This window comes from Phoca vitulina, unplaced genomic scaffold (genome assembly GCF_004348235.1).
Source record: "Phoca vitulina isolate PV1807 unplaced genomic scaffold, GSC_HSeal_1.0 scaffold12, whole genome shotgun sequence".
In the NCBI taxonomy this organism is placed as follows: domain Eukaryota; kingdom Metazoa; phylum Chordata; class Mammalia; order Carnivora; family Phocidae; genus Phoca; species Phoca vitulina.
This window is the reverse complement of record NW_022589715.1, coordinates 32,649,118-32,671,444: the sequence shown is the minus strand read 5'-3', so window position 1 is coordinate 32,671,444 and position 22,327 is coordinate 32,649,118. Positions and strand designations below refer to the sequence as shown.

General features: G+C 40.1%; 1 protein-coding gene across 2 annotated transcripts in view; it reads left to right on the top strand.

Moving 5' to 3' along the window:
* Positions 1-9,087: 9,087 nt before the first annotated feature.
* The window catches only part of EHBP1 (EH domain binding protein 1), a 420,362-nt gene continuing 407,122 nt past the window's right edge, over positions 9,088-22,327 (top strand). Inside the window, exons 1-3 of one of the 2 annotated variants that reach the window (XM_032410868.1) lie at positions 9,088-9,165; positions 10,398-10,469; positions 16,240-16,324. The gene's annotated coding sequence lies outside the window, so the exon portion shown is untranslated. Of the gene's footprint in view, positions 9,166-10,395; positions 10,470-16,239; positions 16,325-22,327 lie in introns of those variants that run through there. The other variant, XM_032410870.1, reaches the window with a different exon arrangement.

Here is a 22,327-nt window from a genome sequence, read left to right as displayed (position 1 = left end):
CTCCGGGGCACCGCCCACAGCCTGTGTCCCCAGCAAGGCTTGGCCTGGGCTACTCACCCACTACTACTAGCTCTGTGGGGTCATTGGAGCAGCTGGCGGGCATGCTGCCCTGACACCTCCACCCCATTTCCGCTCCCAGCTCCATCCCCACCACAGCTTCACCCCCAGGTGTCCAGGGGGACTTGCCGGTCTCCTTGCTTGGCAGCAGGTGGTGTGGGGGTGCAGAGGAGGACTGCTGTGCAATCAAAGTGCCTCTGTAGGTCAGAATTTATTCACGGGATGTCCTTGGCTTAGGAGATGGACAAACACCGGCAGAGTGTAGTTGTGTGAGTACAAATACACACATGTGTTTTTCTGGGAAAAGTGTCAAAGGGATCGTGACTCAAAAAATGTTACCAAAGTAATGTTGGTATCATGTGTGTGTTATATTTCATATGCATTTGGATCATAGACTTCATGGTTAAAATAAACAAGCAGGTAAAAAAAGTCCAAGTTAAACATCCCTCCACCATGCCTGACAAATATAGGGGGGTTCTCAGTTCCTTTTTTTTTTTTTTAAGATTTTATTTTTAAGTAATCTCTAAACCCATGTGGGGCTCAAATTTACAACCCTGAGATCAAGAGTCGCATGCTCTACTGAATGAGCCAGCCAGGCGCCCCTCGGTTACTTTTCCCTTTTGAAACATCTGTAAGGAGTAGCCTTCTCAGAGATCCCCAGGCCTCAGGTAGATCGTTTTTGCCTTTGCTGTTGTGTCCTTCTTTAACACTCTTGGGAATATTTGCCATACAGAAGAAGCTCTATTATCTTAGTGCTCTTGCTAACAGCTGAGGAAGATGGGAAAGACTGTACATTTATAGAGCTTAACCACATGCCAGGCACTTTTTAAACTGTGTCTTTTTAAATCCCTGTGCTTTTATTTATTTGTTATTATTTATTTATTTATTTTGTTAAAGATTTTATTTATTTGCCAGAGAGAGACACAGCGAGAGAGGGAACACAAGCAGGGGAGTGGGAGAGGGAGAAGCAGGCTTCCCATGGAGCAGGGAGCCTGATGCGGGGCTTGATCCCAGGACCCTGGGATTATGAACTGAGCCGAAGGCAGACACTTAACGACTGAGCCACCCCATAAATCCCTGTGCTTTTAATCCCATTTCACATATGAAGAAACTGAGGGAGAAGAGATCAAATAACAGCATTTGAATATAGACCTCAAAACTTTTTGGATCCAAAGTCAGTATCTTTTTTACTGCACTAAGAGTTTCCTGAGGGAAAAATTTTAATTACTGGTGAAATTTGCATTTTAATACTAAAGTGCTTTTAAACCCCACTCCCTTTGGGGGGGGGATAAAAGATATACTATCTCCTAAATCATCAGCATTATAGAAGATGAGAGCTCTGAACTCCCAAGAGTCTGGGCTCTTCTGGAGTTCCCTCTCTTCATACTCCAGTTCCATGCTGGACGTTTGGGACTTTAGGTAGGCAGGAGGAAGGGGCTTTGGATTGCAATGGTGAAAAGCAAAGCAATTTGACTCTCTAAGAGATAATACACCTTGAAGAAAGAATGTTGCAGGTAAACTTGACCCAGCAACAAAATTCGGGTGGCAGGAGGGGAGAAATTTACATTTTAGAGTTTTCCACGAAAGATGGCTTCTCTGGCTGATATCCAAGAATCTCAGAGAAGTGAGTTAATTGGTCTAGCTTAGGTTGGATTTCCCTAAGCCAATCAACTCTAACCTGCATGTGAGATTATGTAGGAACATGTCAGCTCCTAAGTGGCCAAGCTGGGGAGCTGTGGGAGAAGAGGAGGTAGTGCAGGTAATCCTGTTAATGTTTCCCACATTTAGACACTAGCCAAAGCCATGCCTGGGATTTGAAGGTTAGCTGTCACTGCCATGCTGATGTACCAGCTCCATCATCAATACATTTGAATGAGTAAAAACAAGGTACAATAAGTTCTAAAAAGACTGTTCAAAGAAAATGGGGTTATGGGGTGCCTGGATGGCTCAGTTGGTAGAGCATGCGACTCTTGATCTCAGGGTCATGAATTCAAGCCCCATGTTGGGCCGTAGAGCTTACTTTAAAACAAACCTGAAAAAAAAAAAAAAAAAAAAAGAAGGTGGGGTTCTGAGTTTAAATGGTGAATTGAATGCATGCATCTAATTTTATTTCCTCCTAAAGCACCCTATAGCTACACTGAAGAGATTCTTCAAAGATATAAACATACAAGTACAGGAAAATAGGAGAGATGATAAGAGCAATGAAATTTTGGAAGTTGGAAAGTACATGGACAAGTAGTAACTGATTTAACAACAGATCCAAGAAAGTTGGCTTCGAACTGTAGAATCTTCAGGAGGCTCAGGAATTGGCAGCATCAGGTATGCCTAGGACTGGGGTAAAAGGTAGACCTCAAATAAGGAAGAAAAAGCTACTTGAGAAGCAACTGCATTCCTAACTGCCTTTTCTCTCTTTATGGTACCAGATGACTGTTCTTCCCCCATGCTGACAATCTGAAGGTTTTGTCTCTGTAGAGAGTAATATAGATGGTCTGAGAAGGGCTTCTTATTGGGGGAAAAATGAGCTCATATATTCCGACTCTCCAGCCTTTTTTGCTCACTTGTGTCTCAGCCAGACTCTCCTTCACCAGGGAGGAGACAGGAATATTCCTTTCTGGGAATCTGACCAGAACAAGAAGAAAATGTAAAAATACTGACTTCAGTGTTGAATACTGAAAGAGCCCACTCAGGTCACCTTAGAATAAAGTTCAAAGTCAGCAAGCCTGTCCACTTGCTCAGTGTTTTAAGTGTTTTTTAGTTCCCCATTTTTAATTAAGAGCTAAGAAATAAGGATTATCAGATATCTGAGGACAGTCCCCAACAAAAAAGATAGAGATCCAAATAAATAGAAAAACAAAACAAAACAAAAAAAACACAAACACCATGGAGCAATAGTGACTATGCAGGGAGGAGAAAACAAACAAACAAACAAACAAACAAGAATTCCTATATCCTCAGATAAGAGAACACCACATATATGAAACAGGAATAGGACATTATAAGAGAGGAACATTTTTTAAAAAGATTTTATTTATTTATTTGACACAGAGAGGACACAAGCTGGGGGAGTGGCAGGCAGAGGAAGAGGGGCTCGATCCCAGGACCCCGAGATCATGACCCAAGCCAAAGGCAGACGCCTAACTGAATGTGCCACCCAGACTCCCCAAGAGAGGAACATTTAGAGAATAAAAAGAGCTCTTAGAAATTAAAGACATAATCATGAAATAAAAAAACAGAATGGCCAGAATGTAAGAGTAAGGATTTTCTCAGAGACTAGAGCAGAGTAGACAAAGAGGAAAGAGTAAGAGAGTGAGAGTTCTGTTCTAGAAGGCTCACCATCCAAATAATAAAAGCTCCAGAAAGAGAGAACAACATAAATGGAGCAGAGAAAATCATCCAATGAAATAATTTAAGAAAATTTCTCCTGAATGAAGAACGTGAGTTGTCAGATCAAAAGGGCCTATAGAGTCCCAAGCACAGTGAATGAAAATAGACACTCACAATGGCACACCATAAAATTTCAGAACTCTGGGGCAAAGAGAATTTATATAAACTTCTAGAGAGGAATAAACAGGTACCATAAAGGGAATTAAGAACCCAAATAACTCCAGACCTCTCCATGGTGACACTATAAATAAGACAAAGGAGCAATATTTTTAAAGTTCTGAAGGAAAATTATTTCCAATCTAGAATTTTATACCCAGCCAAACCATTAGTCAAGCAGCGCTGCTGTATTACACAACTCCAGGGAGCAACATTCAGATTACAGTGTTGTATAATAAAGTGGCTTACATTCAAGTATGAAGAGAGAGCAAAGACATTTTCAGATGTGCGAGTCTCAAAAGCTTATTTCCCATACATTCATAGAAAAAGACTACCGGGGAATGTGCTCTCCTAGAATAAGAGAGTAAATTAGGGAAGAGGAAAACATAGCATATAGGCAGGGCTGGTATTGCTGACATCAACCCATGCTGTTGCACAGGCCCCAGACATAGAAGGGTCCCGTACTTGTTGGATGCTCTGTTGTCACCATCTTGAAATTCTTAATTTTTTAATAAGGGACTCTGCATTTTCACTTTTCACTGGGCCCCACAAATTATGCGTTCCAGTCAGGATGTAAGAAACAGGTGATCCAACTCAGGAGTGAGGCAAGGGGAATTCTCATGAAGAGAGTGAAGGGAGATTCCAGGACAGCTATCAATCGATATAGAGGACAACTATCCCAGAGAGAAACATGAGACTCGAGAGACAGATATGTTGGTGGCTGCTATAGCCAAGTTTCCACTGTTGTTTTACCCTCTTCTCCAACCTCAAGATAGAATGCTTGAATGAACCTTGCTTAGATTCTAATCTGTGTTATGACCATCTGTTGATAAAATTCCTGCTCTCTTTTCCATGCCTTGCTGCCTGGATCACCTAAGGATACTCATTTCATCTCACCAAACTTTCTGCTTAACCCTGTATCTGAGAGCTGGAGGTAAGGTAGAAAATAGAGAGCATCCCATACCCTCTGACATAGTTCTGCCCGACATCAGCATCAGGCTCACCTGGCAGCCTTGCCACATGCTCTGACGGTGCAGAGCCTTGTGTCTGCTAGGACTAGCTTCCAACCTGCTCACGGACTACCCCAGAAAGGGCTCTTGTAAACTCTCAGGGGAGCTGACACTAAGGGATAATGTTGCATTCATCCCTGAGTTTTCAATTAATAGTGTAACTCTGATCTTCTTTATGCAACTACCAAATTTTCAAAACTAAACAATATGTTGTATGGGGCATAGAGTCATAGGTGGTAAAACCATAAAGAAAGCTGGGAATGATTAACATAAGAGTGTGAACTGGTAGTAACCTCTGGGTTGCCACTGAGGAGGAGTAAGTGGAGGAAGATGCAACTGTGGTAGGCTCAGGGGGCCTATGAAGTATTGTTAATATTTTATTCTTAGACTAGGCCGGGCAGTAAGTACATGAGTATTGAGTTTCATTCTCCTTTAAACTGTATATTTTAATAAACTCTTATGAATGCATGACACAGTAAAAAAAAAAATATAATGAATGTCAATGCCATTATCATAGGATGAATTTAATCAGTGGCCACATTTGGCCCTTGACCTACAAAATTTCACATAGTCCTTTCATCATGGAATTTCAAATAAAAGACCTTAGACCGTCTGGTCCAACCTCCTTTTTGTTTGTAACCATTATTATTTTAACTGGCCTTTGATATATCCTCATATATAGGTTGGAATACTTATACGTTCATGTTGTTTTAAATGTTTGGTGAATTAGACTTTCTACTGGTGTTTCCACCTTTCTCCTTACCCTGGGTCCTTTATCTTTTTGAGGGGTGTGTACTCAAGATTTTCTTCATTGGCCTTGATAATTTCATTTTGCTCAGCTATATGGCTTGGGGTGGTGGATGGGGATACTAAAGGAGCAAACTGCTTTTTACTATCAAAGTTCTCCGGCCTTTACTTGTCCCAGAGAATGTATCCATTTGGCATTTACTCCATTCAATGCAAAGAGCTTAGGGACCTGGAATCTTTTTGCCAAATTGAGTATGAACTGACTCACTGACATATTTCTCAAGTGATCCATTGGTCCAATGAGTAACATCCTGGGAGAAGCATGAGTTATTGTTAGTCACAATTATTCCTTCACCTTTCCTGGAATGTCTTTGAAGGCACCAGGCATCAACAATATCTGTCATCAAAAGCTCTTTTGTCTGCAGTTTCTATGATTGCGTTCAGCTTGTTCATGGCAGAGAAAGAGTTTTTCTTCATAGGATGATGGCTTTCCTTCTGTAAAAGGTATCCACTATTTAGCTCACCTGCAGAAAGGAAGTTGGCACAGGTTCTGAAGAGTAAATCAATTCCTTAGCTGTTCTTGAACAAGCCACCTTTTCTTGATAGCTCTAGAATTTTACTACAATTGCAGAAGTTGAGTAACTTGTCAGCTGGTCATTTGTAACCAATAAAACTGAAAAGATTATCCACCTTTATTTTAGTTTTGGATAAGTAAACAAGATCTGTAATTCTGGAATTGTGTTAGAAGCACTGAGTGTACTATGGAATTACATCTGGACAAGATTTTGCTGTAGTTCTTGGCATTCCTGCATGAAAGAATTAAAAATCTAAGTCAGCATCATACCTATTAATTTGTTAGTTGTTTTCATGCTGAGTAATGAGTAATCTCATGCTGAGCACTGAGATATGAGAGGTATTAAAAGTTATAAAGGTTATAAGGTTATAACTTTTTGGTTGCAAAAGAAAGAAACTCTGGAACAAGCTTAATAAAAAACAGGACATTTACTATAATAAGGATACAAGAAGCCAAGGACAGAAATGTGACTTACCCTTAAGAAGGGATTAGAACCAGGGTGCCTGGGTGGCTCAGACATTAAGCGTCTGCCTTCGGCTCAGGTCATGATCCCGGGGTCCTGGGATCGAGCCCCACATCAGGCTCCCTGCTCAGCGGGAGGCCTGCTTCTTCCTCTCCCTCTGCCTGCTGCTTCCCCTGCTTGTACACTCTCTCTCTGTCAAAAATAAATAAAATCTTTAAAAAAAAAAAAAAAGAAGGGATTAGAACCAGGAATTAGGACCCAGGGACTCTTTCTCTCAATTCTGCCTACCTCTGCACATGTACATCATTTTTCTCCCTCTTTGCAGATCAGCTTTTCTTAGATACTCGGCAGAACAAAGCCACTCCTCTGTTGGTTCTATGTTAGTCAGTGTAGTCTAGGATATGTTGAAGCAAAAAATACATCCTAATCCATATTTTTTTTCCTTACTCATGTCACAATTTTCTATGCAATGGATAGCACCTCTCCATCTTATAGCTATGCCATCTAATCATGTGACCTCCAAGGGCACTGTGGTGGGGAAAAGAAAGTGGAGGGATATGAGGGGTATTTTCAACAGCCAACCCTAAATATGGCTTGTCATTTCTGTCCGTCTTCCAATGGCCAGAACTTTGTCACATGGCTCCATTCTAACTGTTCAGGAAACCGGAAAACGGAGAGGAGCCTATGGATAGTTAGTGAGCGCTAATAGTGTCAGGTACATCTCTAGTCAACAGACAACTGAAACCAATTAGTCAAAATCCTGTTTCCTCAGAGTTTCTCTTAGTCCAAACTCTAAATTGCTAGAGAAGAAACTCTGGCCCAGCTTTGGTCAGAAGTCCACTCTCATCCAATATGCTCCGTCTTAGAGGTTCGTATTGAACATGATGGTTGTCAGATTCCCACCACTTCCACTATGTGACTCAAGTGTAGAAAGGAAGGACAATACTCAGAAAGAGTAGGTTCTTCAGACAATTAGTGTCCACTACCTGGAGGCATGTTTTATTTCTGAAGCCTTGGGGAATTAGTCACTCCCTTAAGCTAGGTCTCAATAATGATATCTGTATTTTATGGAATTCTTTATTTTATTTTATTTTTTATTTTTTTAAAGATTTTATTTATTTATTTGACAGCAAGAGAGACAGCGAGAGAGGGAACACAAGCAGGGGGAGTGGGAGAGGGAGAAGCAGGCTTCCAGCCGAGCAGGGAGCCTGATGCAGGGCCCGATCCCAGGACCCTGGGATCACGACCTGAGCTGAAGGGAGATGCTTAACGACTGAGCCACCAAGGTGCCCCTGGAATTCTTTATTTTAAACACGAAAATATAGTGAACCTGCTTGGAAGAATTAGGACTTCCTGCTTTTCTCTCTAGATAATTGCCTATTAAGACGTACCTCTGGAAATAAGACACTTGAGTTGTAAGAGACATATGAATATCAGACATACGAATATGGAAATAGTTCTTCCTGATCTAGTTAAGAGCTCCTAGAATATAAAGGTAGCACTGGAGTCCTTCCAACTGGACTCCCCGCAGTAGTCATTAGGGTTATTTCAAATATTCCCATTCTCTTCTTCAGGATATGTGGTAAGAGTGCACTTCCTTTCCTTTTTTATAATTAGACGTGGACATATGACTTACTTTACTCAATGAAGTAGAAACAGAAATGACATGTGTCACTTGCAATCAGAGGCTTTAAGAACCAGTGCATGAGGCACTGTATTTTCTTCTCTCTGCTGAGGAAATTATAAAAACATGTGTTGAGATGGAATTGCTCAGCTTGGATCCCCCTGCCTCCGCGTGCTGGACATTGAGCGTGAGCAAACAATCAACTTTTGGTATGCTGAGCCACTGAGACTTTGGGGCTGTTTGTTACTGTAGACAGCCTAGTCCATTCTGTCTGCCACACCTCCATTCACAGCCATCCCTACCACAACAGACCTCCCAGCAATATGCACAATCTTATGCAGCGAGCCTGCTCAAAGCAGGGTCCTCCTCCTCCTCTGTGCTGTCCCTGGGAGGGCCAGCTGTGCGGTTCCTGCTGGCTTGGCGGTGGCTGTGATGCTCCCGTCCATTCGTAGGGCCTCTCGTTGCAAAAGCCCTCTGAATTATAGGGCCACAGATTTAAACTGGAAAGATCTTTGGATGTGGAGGACTACAGGATAGATTATATTTGAAATAAATATTTAGGCACTGTTCACCGCTGCCACATTCCAGAAGGAGAGGCTGATTCCCTATGCTCACCGCAGACTCCCTGACAGACTCTGCTTTGTTAAAGATTAGATAAAGATGAAGTGCTAAGCAGAGAGCAAGGCAGAGCGGGAGACACTGCTGTGGTTCAGCACAAATAAAGCCGGCTTGTCTCACGGCGGCAGCTGTATCGTCCTTCAGAGGCTCCAAAACAAGCCACACTTTTGCTCACTTTCTAACAAGCTTTGCTGAAAGCTGTTCTCAGGTCAAATGGAGAGTCGGGCAAATCTGATTACTTGTTAAAGGACCAAATTTTACTTTAGTCATTAAAGATAAGAGAATTAAAGAGAGATATGGAGATCAAGAGGAAATTCTAAGGGCTCTCATCTTAAGATGAGAATGACAGATGATCACAGTGCTTTCCTAGAAGTTTTTGGGGTTTTTTCCCCTCTCTTTTAAAATACTTGTTATGTTTGCTTTCAAGGGGGTGCTTACCAAAAACAAGGCCCAATGGCTGGATGTTTGTTCCTGGAAACAGCTCCCCCAGGCTGTTCCTGCTGCCTAGAATTTCTTCTGTCTTTTCCCTGAGGTACTCTTGATTTTCTAGAGGCTCTAATTTTTTTCAACAGTGATTCCCTTGCAGGAGAAGCAGGGACCCCTGGTGGGGGGCGGGGGAGAGGTGATCTTAGGAGGGAGGAATGGAATAGAGATTGTGTTCATTTTCTAGTTGGGGCCATACATACTACATCTAACACACATTCTGAGGCAGGCTGAGGACCTTACATGGATATCCTACATCTATGCCTTGCAGCAGTTAACAGTCCAGGTCCTAAACATCTTTGCAGAAAAGGAGTGTTTTCTGTTATGAGACATGCCTGATTAGATCCAAGTCAAACATGAATCAATGCAGAAAATGAGAGCCATAGAGTGTGCATGATATTCATGTCAGTGCAGCCCTCAGCTGACGTTGGGTTGCCTGAAATGACTTCATGGTGATTAGCACTGTCTCTAGTGAACACTAACTCTGCTAATGATGCCCCCTCTAAACCAAAGCCTGGTGTGGGAAGAGAAGGTTGTATTTTAATGGATCCCCAATTATGCCTGAGTCACTGTTACTGGAGGTAAGACTCATTCTTAGAATATTGATTCCACAGTCTATAGAAGTACCAAAAATACAATCTTGAAATCTGAAACAAGGTAAATATATTTATACTATATAATAAATATAGTATATAAATATAAAAATAATTTATACTTCAGGACTTCAGTAGGCCATCACTCAAGTTACATATCAAAAGGCTTTAGCTAGAGTTTCACCAGCTTCTTGCCTCTGCTTCATTTGCACAAACATAAAAGGAATGTGCTGGTCTTTTGATTTTTATTTTAAAAACAGAAATTGGAAGAACTTGTTGAGAATATTTGATACGACCAAGCTCAAGAACAGTCAGAGAATTGTCTCCTTGGCAAAAGTTGGGGTTGGGATGGGCTTAGTCAGCACCCTGGGCACTCAGCGCTCTTCAGAGAGACCAGTACTCGAGGGCTGCTTGGTGGGAGGAGTGCACAACGTCATTAGTCCCTGGGTGTAAACAAAGAGCGCCTTCAATGGCTATTTTGTTTTCTGCATCGTCAAAGAACAAGGATAAAGAGTATGCTACCCATGATTAATTCTGGAGAAAAAAATTCCATGCAACTAGAATTTTTTCCAAGATTTAAGACAAAACAATATTTTCAGCCCATATCAAAACCCTCTCAGGACAACTGATATTGTGCACTGTGGAGAGTGCTTAGGAGAATGTGCTATTTGTTCTCATCCTTTTCCAGGCTTTGTCCTCATGGCAAACTTCAAGGCCAACAAAAGACAAAGGCAGAGGCAAGGGTGCCGCTGGATAAATGGTGAGTGGGCAGCATGGGGTGGAGCACAGAAGGGATTGAGGGGTGAGAAGTGGGGGTTGGTCACCAACTATAAGCTGTAGGACTCTGAGTCAGTAATTTAACCTTATAGATCTCAGTTTCCCCATCTGTAAAAATGGGTGATAAGACTAGATCGGGGGTCCCAAACTTCTCTGTGAAGCCTTCTCTAATTGAGCAGGTTGTATTTCTACTTCCTTTTTGATACATCATTTTAAACTCCCTAACCATGACATTCTCTTAGACATAATTCTTATTTAATACATACAGATGTATATTTTATCATCAACTGTAGACTTTCAGTCCTGGAATATGTAAATTGCAGATCACTCCTTTCATGGATAGCTAGGAAAAGAGAAATGGAAGTTGAAAGTAGAGAGGAACTAAAGCAGAGACAAAGATTTTTGAAATGAGGGGCGCCTGGGTGACTCAGTCGGTTAGGTGTCTGCCTTCGGCTCAGGTCATGATCTTGAGGTCCTGGGATCGAGCCCCGCGTCGGGCTACCGGCTCAGCGGAGAGCCTGCTTCTCTCTCTCCCTCTGCTGCTCCCCCTGCTTGTGCTCTCTCTCTGTCTCTCTGTGTCAAATAAATAAATAAAAAATCTTTAAAAAAAAAAAAAGATTTTTGAAATGAAAGATTGGGCAGGACCAAGGAAAACAAGCAGTAATAATCCAGGGCTTTGAAAGCACTTCCTGTGGTTTCAGTGGGGAGAATAGGGGAAAAATGCATGTACCTGGCATGAAGTTAAAATGGGAAGATCCAGGACTGCAAAACTCTGGGTATTGCTGGGGGATCAGTTCTCAAGGGTTTTTCTCAAGCCTCCAACATTTCTTGAGAACCCAGATATTTTAGGAGGCAGAGACCAGGAGCTGGGAGTCAAACTTCCTCCTGGGTTTAGTTCCCCCCCAAAAGCAGAACCTGAATCAAGGATTTTAAGGCAAGCTGTTTGTTTAGATGTCATACAAAGTGTTAATGAACACATTACTGCTATAGTCAACTAGGACCCAATCCCTCTGGAGACCTCTGGGACACTGTATGGCCCCCACCTTAGTCCTGCCACCTAAGAGGTGAGAACTGGTGCGTTTTTCTACCAACTCTCTTTTGCTCTTGGAGGTATTACATCTGCAGCACTTCTAGCCTGTCCCTGACCAAGTCTGCTTCTGCTACTGGGAGAAGCCCTCAGGCAAAGTCATGGATACTTGTTAGGAAGCCCTTGGTGTGTAAGGAATGGAGACCGGATATTAGTGTGTCTGATAGAAACCACCAAGTCATAAAATAAGACCTTGAACATTCAGAGGAGGACCAACCCCTGAAAGAATTCTTCTCGCTATGTATATTTTTTAACAAGCCTACAAAATGATTTGTAAATATCTTAAAGAAACTACAGGAAAAAGGTCCTGAAAGGTATCTTGCTAGTGAGTATGAAATGGTAAAGTTAAGATGTATAAAAGTCATATTTATTTTAGTACATGAGAACATAATTCTAATGGCTTTCAGAGGTTTATTCCAAGTATCATTTCCCCTAATGTGATTTCTGTCGTAGGGATTTAAGTTCTTGAACCATAGGCCTTCTGCCTCAGAGTTCTTAAGAACATGGTCTCTGTAATTGAGGAACGACTTGTGTACAGCCTTTTTTATTTCATTTTTTATTTGTATATTCAATCCCATTAGAAACTAAATTCTTTACAGTAATGCAGCTCTCTGAACTTTTCATAGCACTGAGAACAACTTCTTAAACATAGTAGTTCTTCAGTAATCTTGATGCCTTTCTAAATTTTTTTAGTATTTGCACAGTTGTATTCCCAAAACCATTAGGGAAAGACATAAATTTGTTTGTTTGTTTTAGAGAGGGGGGAGGGGCAGAGGGAGAGAGAGAGAATCCTTTTTTTTTTTTTTTTTTTTTAAAGATTTTATTTATTTATTTGAGACAGAGAGAGAGCACAAGAGGGGGGAGCGAGAGAGGGAGAAGCAGACTCCCTGCTGAGCAGGGAGCCCGATGCGGGACTCGATCCCGGGACTCCAGGATCATGACCTGAGCCGAAGGCAGTTGCTTAACCAACTGAGCCACCCAGGCGCCCGAGAGAGAGAATCTTAAGCAGGCTCCATGCCCAGCACGGAGCCCAACGTGGGGCTTGATCTCACAACCCTGAGATCACGACCTGAGCCAAAATCAAGAGTTGGACACTTAACTGACTGAGCCACCCAGGTGCCCCATAATGATATAAATATGTAAGGGAAAAATATGTTCTGATGACAAATGGTCAAAGACATGAACATTTCACATAAGAGGAAGAGGTTCACACAAAAACAGTAAACATATGTGAAACATATCAAGCCCCTCTAATAACTTGAGTTGATGGAATCTGTCATTTGGTCTGGCCAGAGCCCTTCTGTTTAGCACCCTCCCTTGGGGTTAATGCTTTTCCTTCCCCTCCAGATAAATGACTCTGACTGGGACCACCAGTTACATGGCCAAACTCCCTGGCCACAGTTGATGGCCTTAGGAGTGAGCAACTGACCCAAGCCAGGCCAATAAGACTCCTTTCCTGGGAATGTGGAATTGATAATGACACGCAGTCACTGTCAAAGGAAGCCTGGGAGCTCTCAGGGGCCAGGTTTCCTCCTGGGGGGGAGGGGGTAGCCAGGTTGAAAAATGAAACTCATGCACAGAGAAGAGCAGATGCCAGAGACAGAGGGAGGAAACAAGCATCCGGCTGTACCCTACCTTTCCTTCTTGTAAACGGTTGAGGTGTTTTACTTGAAACCAAGGGCTCCGTCTATTACCATAGAAAAATACAAACATAATAAATGTAAGGTAGGATCCTTGTAGCAAAAAAATAAGAACAACAATACACAAAGATGAAAATTTGGAAGCATCTGATGATTCTGTAAGCTAATGTTCTTTATCTGGAAAGCATCTTAAACATATCTGACGTGAATCAGAGACTAAATCTTTAAAATTCACAACCCTGAGTTTGTAATTCCATGATTAATAGAGATGATCAAATACTTTGTCCAAATTATAGTAATTTGGGTAGATGAAAACAAGGAAATCAGCATTTGCTGAATTTTAGAATGCAACAAACAGTATGCCAAGAAATGTATATAATTAATAACTACCATTATTTAGGGGCGCCTGGCTGGCTCGTCAGTAGAGCGTGCGACTCTTGATCTCGGGGTTGTGGGTTCAAGCTCCACATTGGGTGTAGAGATTACTTAAAAATAAAATCTTAAAAAAAAAAAAATCCCTACCATTATTGAACATTTATGATGGGTGAAGCATAGTCCTAACGGTTTACATGTATCTTTATCTCATATAATTCTCCCATTAATCATGTGAGATGAGTACGACTTTATTCCTATTTTTTAGATGAAGAAACTATGTCTCAGAGAGGTTAAGTAATTTGCTCAAGTTCTCGCAGAAGGCGAGTGGCAGAGCCAGGATTCAAGCACAAAGCACAGTCGGGCTGCCAGCACCCACACCCTTAGCCATACATTATATATTACCTTGTTTCACTCTAGAAAATGTATCACAGACTGAGGAGGTAATTCAAAGGAAAGAAAAGGCATATGCATGGATGTGTGTGGAGATACTCATTAGTACATCTACAAACTAGAAACGGTCTCGCCATCCAACACATATCTATAGGGAAATAAGAACACAGCAAGGCAAATGTGATACATTGATACAATAAAACATTATATTGCTGGTAGGAATGATAAATATGAGAAACGTAAACAATGGGTTGAGGACTACAGAAAGCAATAGCAGATGAGAAAAAAATGTTTAATTCAGAATGATAAATATTGGTTTCTAACAATTTGCACAATTATTTTTATGCAAGCAATAGAATGGGAAAAGTCTTCAGGGTTTATGAAAACATGGAGATTTGAGATTTTTTAAAGAAAGTTCATGTTGCTTTCGTTACTTAGATATTCCTATTTAACTTTCATTGTAAAGTTGATTAAATACCCAATTAAAAGCAAACTTATTAAAAATTCAAAGTAATATTAATGGAAGAAAATTAAAAAGAGAGGTTTATGAGATTAAAAAAGATTTTTTATTAGGAAAGCCTCATTTGAAGAACATAAATAAAAATGAGAAGGACTGCATAATGTACTAAGAAGAGAAAAAAGTATAAAATGAAGAAGTAAACTCACATCTGCTTGCTCGTCCCTGATCTGGTACAATTCTACCTGCCCCTTAAAGTCTTCTTACAGTGCTGCTATCCTGAGGTCCCTCACCAGAAGCTTCCTCTAAGCAAACATGGTGCTTCATTTGTCTCTCTCTTACGGTGCTTGCCCCATTTCCACCTTGTTTTAGAGCTGTGTAGTTAGCCCTCTTCTCAACCACAAGCTTTATAAAAGTAGGAACTATGTACCTTCAACATCTTTGTAGGCCCCAGTTGCCCCATGTTAGCCACAAACATGTGCTTGTTAGATGAATAAGTGTTCTTAGAAAGGGACAAAAGACTTGGAGGCATAGTTTGGAACAATAAGCAACTGTGGTTGGGGACATGAGAATGGTTGTCCTTAAGAACTCTTAAGTAACCAGATGGAGGAGGTGAGTGTTATAGTTCTGGTGGACTCCAGAAGACAGCAGAAGCATAAAGTGATTTTGATTTCATGAGGTCTGTGGCCAGTATATCTGGAGATGATCATAAACTTTGATTTATGATTCCAGTTGGCAGAGAACATTGAAAAGAGGAAAGTTGAAGAAAGAGTTAGTGGGAATAGAAGTTAGAGCAGAAATTTCAGAGGTGTTGTTCTAAAGAGTTCCTGTGGTCTTCACCTCATAAGGGCCAAGGCCCTTCTTTTTATGTTTATTAAAAAAACAACAACAAAACCTTTATTGTGATGAGCACTGGCTAATGTATGGAATTGCTGAGTCACTATATTGTACACCTGAAACTAATAGAACACTGTGCGTTAACTGCAATTTAAATAAAAACTTTTTTTTTTTAAGATTTTATTTGTTTGACAGAGAGAGACATAGCGAGAGCAGGAACACAAGCAGGGGGAGTGGGAGAGGAAGAAGCAGGCTTCCTGCAGAGCAGGGAGCCCGATGTGGGGCTCGATCCCAGGACCCTGGGATCATGACCTGAGCTGAAGGCAGACACTTAACAACTGAGCCACCCAGGCGCCCTAAATAAAAACTTTTTTAAAAGCCTTTAATCATAGTGAGTTCAGTAGAATGAGCAAAGTGGATCGGACATTCTTTCACACACACACACACACACACACACACACACACACAGAGTTTCCTTGTCATGCCAATTACGCCATGGGGGGGGGGTTGTTTTGTTTCGTTTTGTTTTTTACCAAATAGGAGAAGACACACAGTGTCAAAGAATTCTTATTTAAGTTCCAAGAGGCCCAAGGATTTTAAACCTACTTCACCCTGACTGTGACTGTGAAGGCAAGGTAGTTCTGATTCAGATGGTATACAAAATATCTGCTGGTTCTTCCTTTCCTTTTTGTCTACATGATGTACAGGAACACCTTGCAAATTGGAATTGTAAGCTCTCTGAGTTCAGGAACAAGGTCACAAATTATATACACAGTGGCTGAACAATCCAAGCTTAAATATTTACTAATATGATTTTATCTACTACCAGTCACAAAGACATACATTCTCCTAATACTCTTCTGTAAACAAATAATTCCTGTACCTTTCCCATTAAAAACATGGCGTTCTCTTTAAAAACTTTTTTCTTTGGGTAATTTTTGGCTTATTTTCTGTCTTCCCTCACTAGAATGTAAGTTCCATGAGAGCAGAAGTATTGTCTGTTTTGTTCAACTATGGTACCCTCCAGAGCCTACAACAGTTCCTGTTGCTCAGTAAGTACTGTGTGCTGAATAAGTGAATGAATGAATGGTTGAATGACCAAGCATTGTTCTGGTTGTGGCTTTAAAGACTTTTGTAAATATTAACTTGAATATCTTACATGAACACACACGTGTGGCTCTTCAGTGGTCTTCCCTCCCCTACCATACTTCCCCACCAACTGATCAGATAAACTAAGTAATAGTTGGCCAGCTATGCATTAGGATCCATCTGGCTCTCGCTGAGTATAAAATGAAAATGCTTTGCTTTTACAAAAACTTATGTGGGGAACTTACATTTCAAAAAATATGTTTGTAATACCGAAGTGTATTTTGTTTTATTAAATCCAGATTGCTGGGTGGAGTCCCTTAGCTAAAAGTCACTCTCAAGCAAAATGAATTGCTTGTTATTCTCACAAAGAATTTACAGGAAGCAATTTGTAAAGGTTGCCATCAGGCTGAAGTCATTGTTGGCACAAGGAATCAAATGTGTCATCAACCTCGGAGCAATAGTTTAACCTGGGTCTGCTCAGAGAAATCTCCATAATGCAAGGAAAATTGAATTCTACTGCCTCAGATGACAATCACTTTTGATATTATTCCAATTCGATCATGAAGTTAAAAATATTTGGCATAAAAGTTTCTCTCATCCTGCCACTATGTAGAAATACCGATTTTAAATGTGCTAAACACTGGTCCTGCCATTACCAGCTATTTCACAAATAGTTTTTTAAAAATCTGCTCTTCTTTCCTCATTGTACTCAGGAAGTTGCTATAGGGAAGCTAGGAAATGAATGGCTTGCCAACTTATTTGGCCCAGTCCATCAAGTAACCTGTCTGCTGGTCAGGTGATAATAGCAAAAAAAATTTCTACTCATCTTGAAGGACTGACTATCCTCCAATCTAGGTGACAGATGGGCAATTGTTCTGGATAAGCCTATGGGGGCCTCATTACAGCAGAGAAACCCTGGATCCAGACATGCTGTGAAGATGGACAGTTCGGTGCTCCTAATTCCTGTCAATGTGTTTATTTTCATCACTCTGGGAAAACAGGGCTAAAAAGATGGAAACACATAGATTCACAACATTAGCAAATATTAGACTAGTTCTCTATGTTTCCAACACTAGTTTCCAATGACAAAGAGGAAAGCAAGATCTTGACAAAACCACACTGACCATTTTTTAGCCTTATCCAAATGATGCTCAACTCATTTACTGATTCAGCAAAAAGGTATTGAATGCTGTGAGCCATCAGCACCAAGTAGACAGAAAATAATGCAGAACACCTTACTGCATTACTCCCTTACCACTGAACGACTTTGAATGAGTGTTTCCTTCACTACACACTGGGAACAATCATCTACGGATGTTAAAATCCCTCTGACTGTCTCACATGGAAAATGCAGCAACCATCAAGTCTGAGTGCTTAAGGAGGCTTCACTCCATTGAATAGTTATCCTAGAAAAAGACTGACAAGAAGTATGTGGTCCTCTCTTTCTTCTCTCCAAACACAATCGCCCTTTGTTTAGCAGCTCAGTCTGCTGTTTATAAGTCCTGTCATTCAGCACCCTGGTCTCTCGGCCTCCCAAGTTGAACAAGATTTCTTGATTGAGTCAAGCCATTCATTTGCTGATTGTCCCAGACCAGTGTGGCCTGCTGGCTGCTATCACCCTCCAACAGCTAATGCATATAGTATGACATGATTTGGCCTGAGAGCACTCCACAGCCCACCTGTTGTCCCCATCTCTTGTCCATTCCACAGCTGATTAGGCAGCCTCCTGTCCAGGGTTCTTATGCATCTGGGCCAAAGAAATTAATTTGCGCTCATCATTCCTAGTTGCAGCTGGCTAATTGGACTCTAGGGTCACTTCCTTGTCTTATAGAATTAATCAACGTCTACTTAGTTAATTATTGCAATATTTGTTCAACAAATATCTATTGAACATTTACTATGTGCCCGGCACTATGCAAGGTGCAGAAGATACAATAGGCCATGCAAGTTCCAGTAACCTAAAAATTTAACGTAATTCTTTAATTTCTACCTAGTTTTCCTATTTTTAAGTTGAATAAATGTTTTTAAAATTAGGTATGAAACCATGATCCCTCCCCTTGTAATTTTTTTTATTGCTTCAAAGTCAAAGAAAATGATCATATCTCTTGAGATTTGATCAACATTCGCTCACTCTTGTTTATTTGCTTATTTATGTGTTTAAAGGTAGTTAGTTACTTAAAACGTCTGGAATATATTTGGGGGGCTGATGAAATATTTGATCTAAAATAATTTAATTCAAATTTCTAATGAATGATTTCCACAAATGTGTATTTAAAAATAATCTCTATTGTTTTGCATTGCACTTGGTCATTTTTTTTTTTTTAAAGATTTTATTTATTTGACAAAGAGAGACACAGCGAGAGAGGAAACACAAGCAGGGGGAGTGGGAGAGGGAGAAGCAGGCTTCCCGCGGAGCAGGGAGCCCGATGCGGGGCTCGATCCCAGGACCCTGGGATCATGACGTGAGCAGACGCTTAATGACTGAACCACCCAGGAGCCCCATCACTTGGTCATTTCTTAATCCTTATATACAACTGGGCTTATTTCTGAGGCTTCTCTTCTGTTTCACTGACTTATATTTCTGTTTCATTTGCTCTTTCCTTTCTCATTTTTAGAATATTTTTCTTATTCTCGCCTCTTTACTGAATATTATAACATTCTTCAAATTTAAAGAGAAGTCCATTTTTATTTTGATTAGGATTGCACTAGATTTAAAAATAACAGTAAGAATTGATATCTTTACAGTATTTTATTCTTTCTAGATGTTACTGCCCAATAAGTTTTATTATTTTAATAAACACTTCCTATTAAGTCTATTTCTCTTTATATTTTATTGCTGTTGTAAATTGGATCTCTTTTTTAAATTAAGCTTTTCTAGTTTGTAATTATTGGTATTCAAGAATCTTAATGGCTTTTTTATATTTTATGTTTTATCTGGCCATTTATTATTCTATTAAGCCTAAAAATTCTAGCAGATTCCTTGGGCATTTTGTTAGATACATAATCAATTGTCTTCGAATAGTGATGTTTTTGTTTCTTCCACTATTTCTCTCTTTTAGTTTTGTTTCATCTCACTCCTTACACTGGCCTGAACTCCCAAAACAATATTAAGTCAAAATGATGATAGAGGGCATGTCTCTAGTAAAATCATCTTAAATACTCTCTTCATGCCTTAACCTAGTCAACAAAACTGAGTGGGGCAACAGCAATGACAGAAAGTTGGGATCTAATAGCGCTGTATGAAAAACTTGGCCTTTCGTAAATTTAATAAATGTGACTAACTTATGCTTCTTGGTCTCTTGGCCGAGATCTAGTAATTATGATATTATGGTTCTATTAGTAAAATTTAATCAGGAACTGGAAATAAGATGTTTGTCATAAGTTGAAGCTTTATTCTAATTCAGGTTGACATTGCTATACCTATCATAAAATTATAGTTTGAATGTCAGATTTCTTCCAAAAATCATATTTCATGCTGATTTAAAAGGCTATGTAGCTACTAAGGAATAAATTATGATTTTGAATAGCAATATCAAAAATATTCATTCTTCCAATGTGCTGTGCTTCTAGAAAAAGCTACTAGAAGTCAAAATTATATGAGATAAGCTGAGTTTTCCCATAGAAATAATAGTATAATGAATTCAGAATTGAATTCATAACATAAGTGTCAAATATCCAAATTTTCCTAGCAATGGCTACAAGCACCATGTTAAATAAAATGTAAATGTTACAAAGTTTGTTAAGCTTATCTATAAACTATTTATTTATTGACTAGGGCAACACAGTTATCTATCATGTGACTTCATATTTCCTAGAGCATCCTCATATTCCGCATACATTTCTCATTTTGGGGGGTCATTTCTTCCTATTTTAAATGAAGTAAATTAAAGGTGAAGGAACACATTTACCAAGGTCATAAATTGCAGAAGGGCTTTGGAGTGTTGGTTTAGAGTTTGGACGGAGGTTTTGGAGTAAGACGTATTTGGGTACAAAGCCTGGTTCTGCCTATTATTCATTTAAAAATATTTAGTGAGTTCTAGATCCTAGGGATACAACAGTAGACAAAACAGACAACATCCTCAATCTCATAGTGTTTACATTTTAGTACCACTTTCTGGCCGTGACATTTAAAAAAAAATTTTATTGAAATTCTAGTCAGTTAACTTACAGGGCAGTATTGGTTTCTGGAGTAGAATTCAGTGATTCATCACTTACATACAACACCCAGTGCTCATAACACGTGCCCTCCTTAATACCCATCACCCATCCAGCCCACCCCCACCCACCTCCCTGGCCATGACATTTTAAAAGTTTTTTTTTTTAATATCTCTGGGCTTCAACTTCTTCATTTGTAAAGTGAGAATAAATTAAATTAGGTAATGTCTGTAAAGCACCTATCAGAACTCAGTGATGGTAGCTGGGGGTTGTCTGGCTGGTCAGTCGATAGAGCATGTGACTCTTGATCTTAGGGTCCTCAGTTCGAGCCCCACGTTTGGCACAGAGTTTACTTAAAAAAACAAAAAACAAGGGTGCCTGGGTAGCACAGTCGGTTGAACATCCTAGTCTTGGTTTCAGCTCAGGTAGTGATCTCCAGGTCGTGAGATTAAGCCCCATATCGGGCTCCAAGCTCACATGGAGTCTGCTTGGGATTCTCTCTCTCCCTCTCCCCTCTCCCTCTGCCCCTCCTGCTCAAGCTCTCTCTCTCTTTCTCTGTCAAACAAATACATCTTTAAAAAAACAAAAAACCTGGGGTGCCTGGGTGGCACAGTCAGTTGAGCAACCAACTCTTGGTTTCTGCTTAGGTCATGATCTCGGGGTCCTGAGATCAAGCCCCCTGTCGGGCTCCACTCTTGGCAGGGAGTCTGCTTGAGACTCTCTCCCCTTCTCCCTCTGGGCCTCCCCTTGTGCTCTTTTTCTCTCTCTCTTAATAAGTAAATAAAATCTTTATGAAAAAACAAAAAACAAAACAAAAAAAATAAGTGATAGCTAGTTATTACATTTTAAAGAAAAACTTTTGAAAGAAAGCTTTTTAAAAAACTTTTGAAAAAAATTGTAAGAAATACTCATTATAGAAAAGAGAATGTTTAAATCATTATCTAGAAAGAACTATTATATACTTTAATAGTTTAATATATACTTCCAGAATTTTTTCTATGCATATATGTGTGTGTATATATATATATATATATATATATATATATATATATATCTTTTTTTTTTTAGATTTTTTTTTTTTTTTTGAGAGAGAGTGCACAAGCATGAGTGGGGGGGAGGGGCAGAGGGAGAGGGAGAAGCAGACTTCCTGCTGAGCGGGGCTCGATCCCAGGACCCTGAGATCATGACCTGAGCCAAAGGTAGATGCTTAACTGACTGAACCACCCAGGTGCCCCCGCCATTTTTTTTAAAGCGGGCTCCTTGCCCAGCACAGAGCGCAATGCAGGGCTTGAACTCACAACCCTGAGATCAAGACCTGAGCTGAGATCAAGAGTCTGACGCTCAACCAGCTGAGCCACCCAGGTGCCCCTATGCATATATTTTTAAAAAGAGAATCTATAGCATATACTTTGAGATCCATTTTGTCCAACTGCCCTTCAGAAAGGTTGAACCAGTGTATACTACCACCAGTTATATATGAGAGTGCCTGTCTCTCTTTGGGGAGGTTTTACATCAAAATCGTATAGTTTTTAATGTAATCCTTTTCTACAAAATCAAATGTCCTTCCACCTATGGTCCAGTTCCGAATTTTGTTTTATAAAAATGAGTTTGTGGGAGAAAATATTTGCAAACCACATATCTGCTAAAAGCCTTACATCTAATAAGTGTGTGTGTGTGTGTGTGTATTTAAACTCAAAACTCAACAGTAAAAAAAAAAATCCAATTATAAAATGGATAAAAGACATGAAAGGATTTCACAGAAGAGGATGTAGGGATGGCAAATAATGACATGAAAAGATGTTCAACATTGT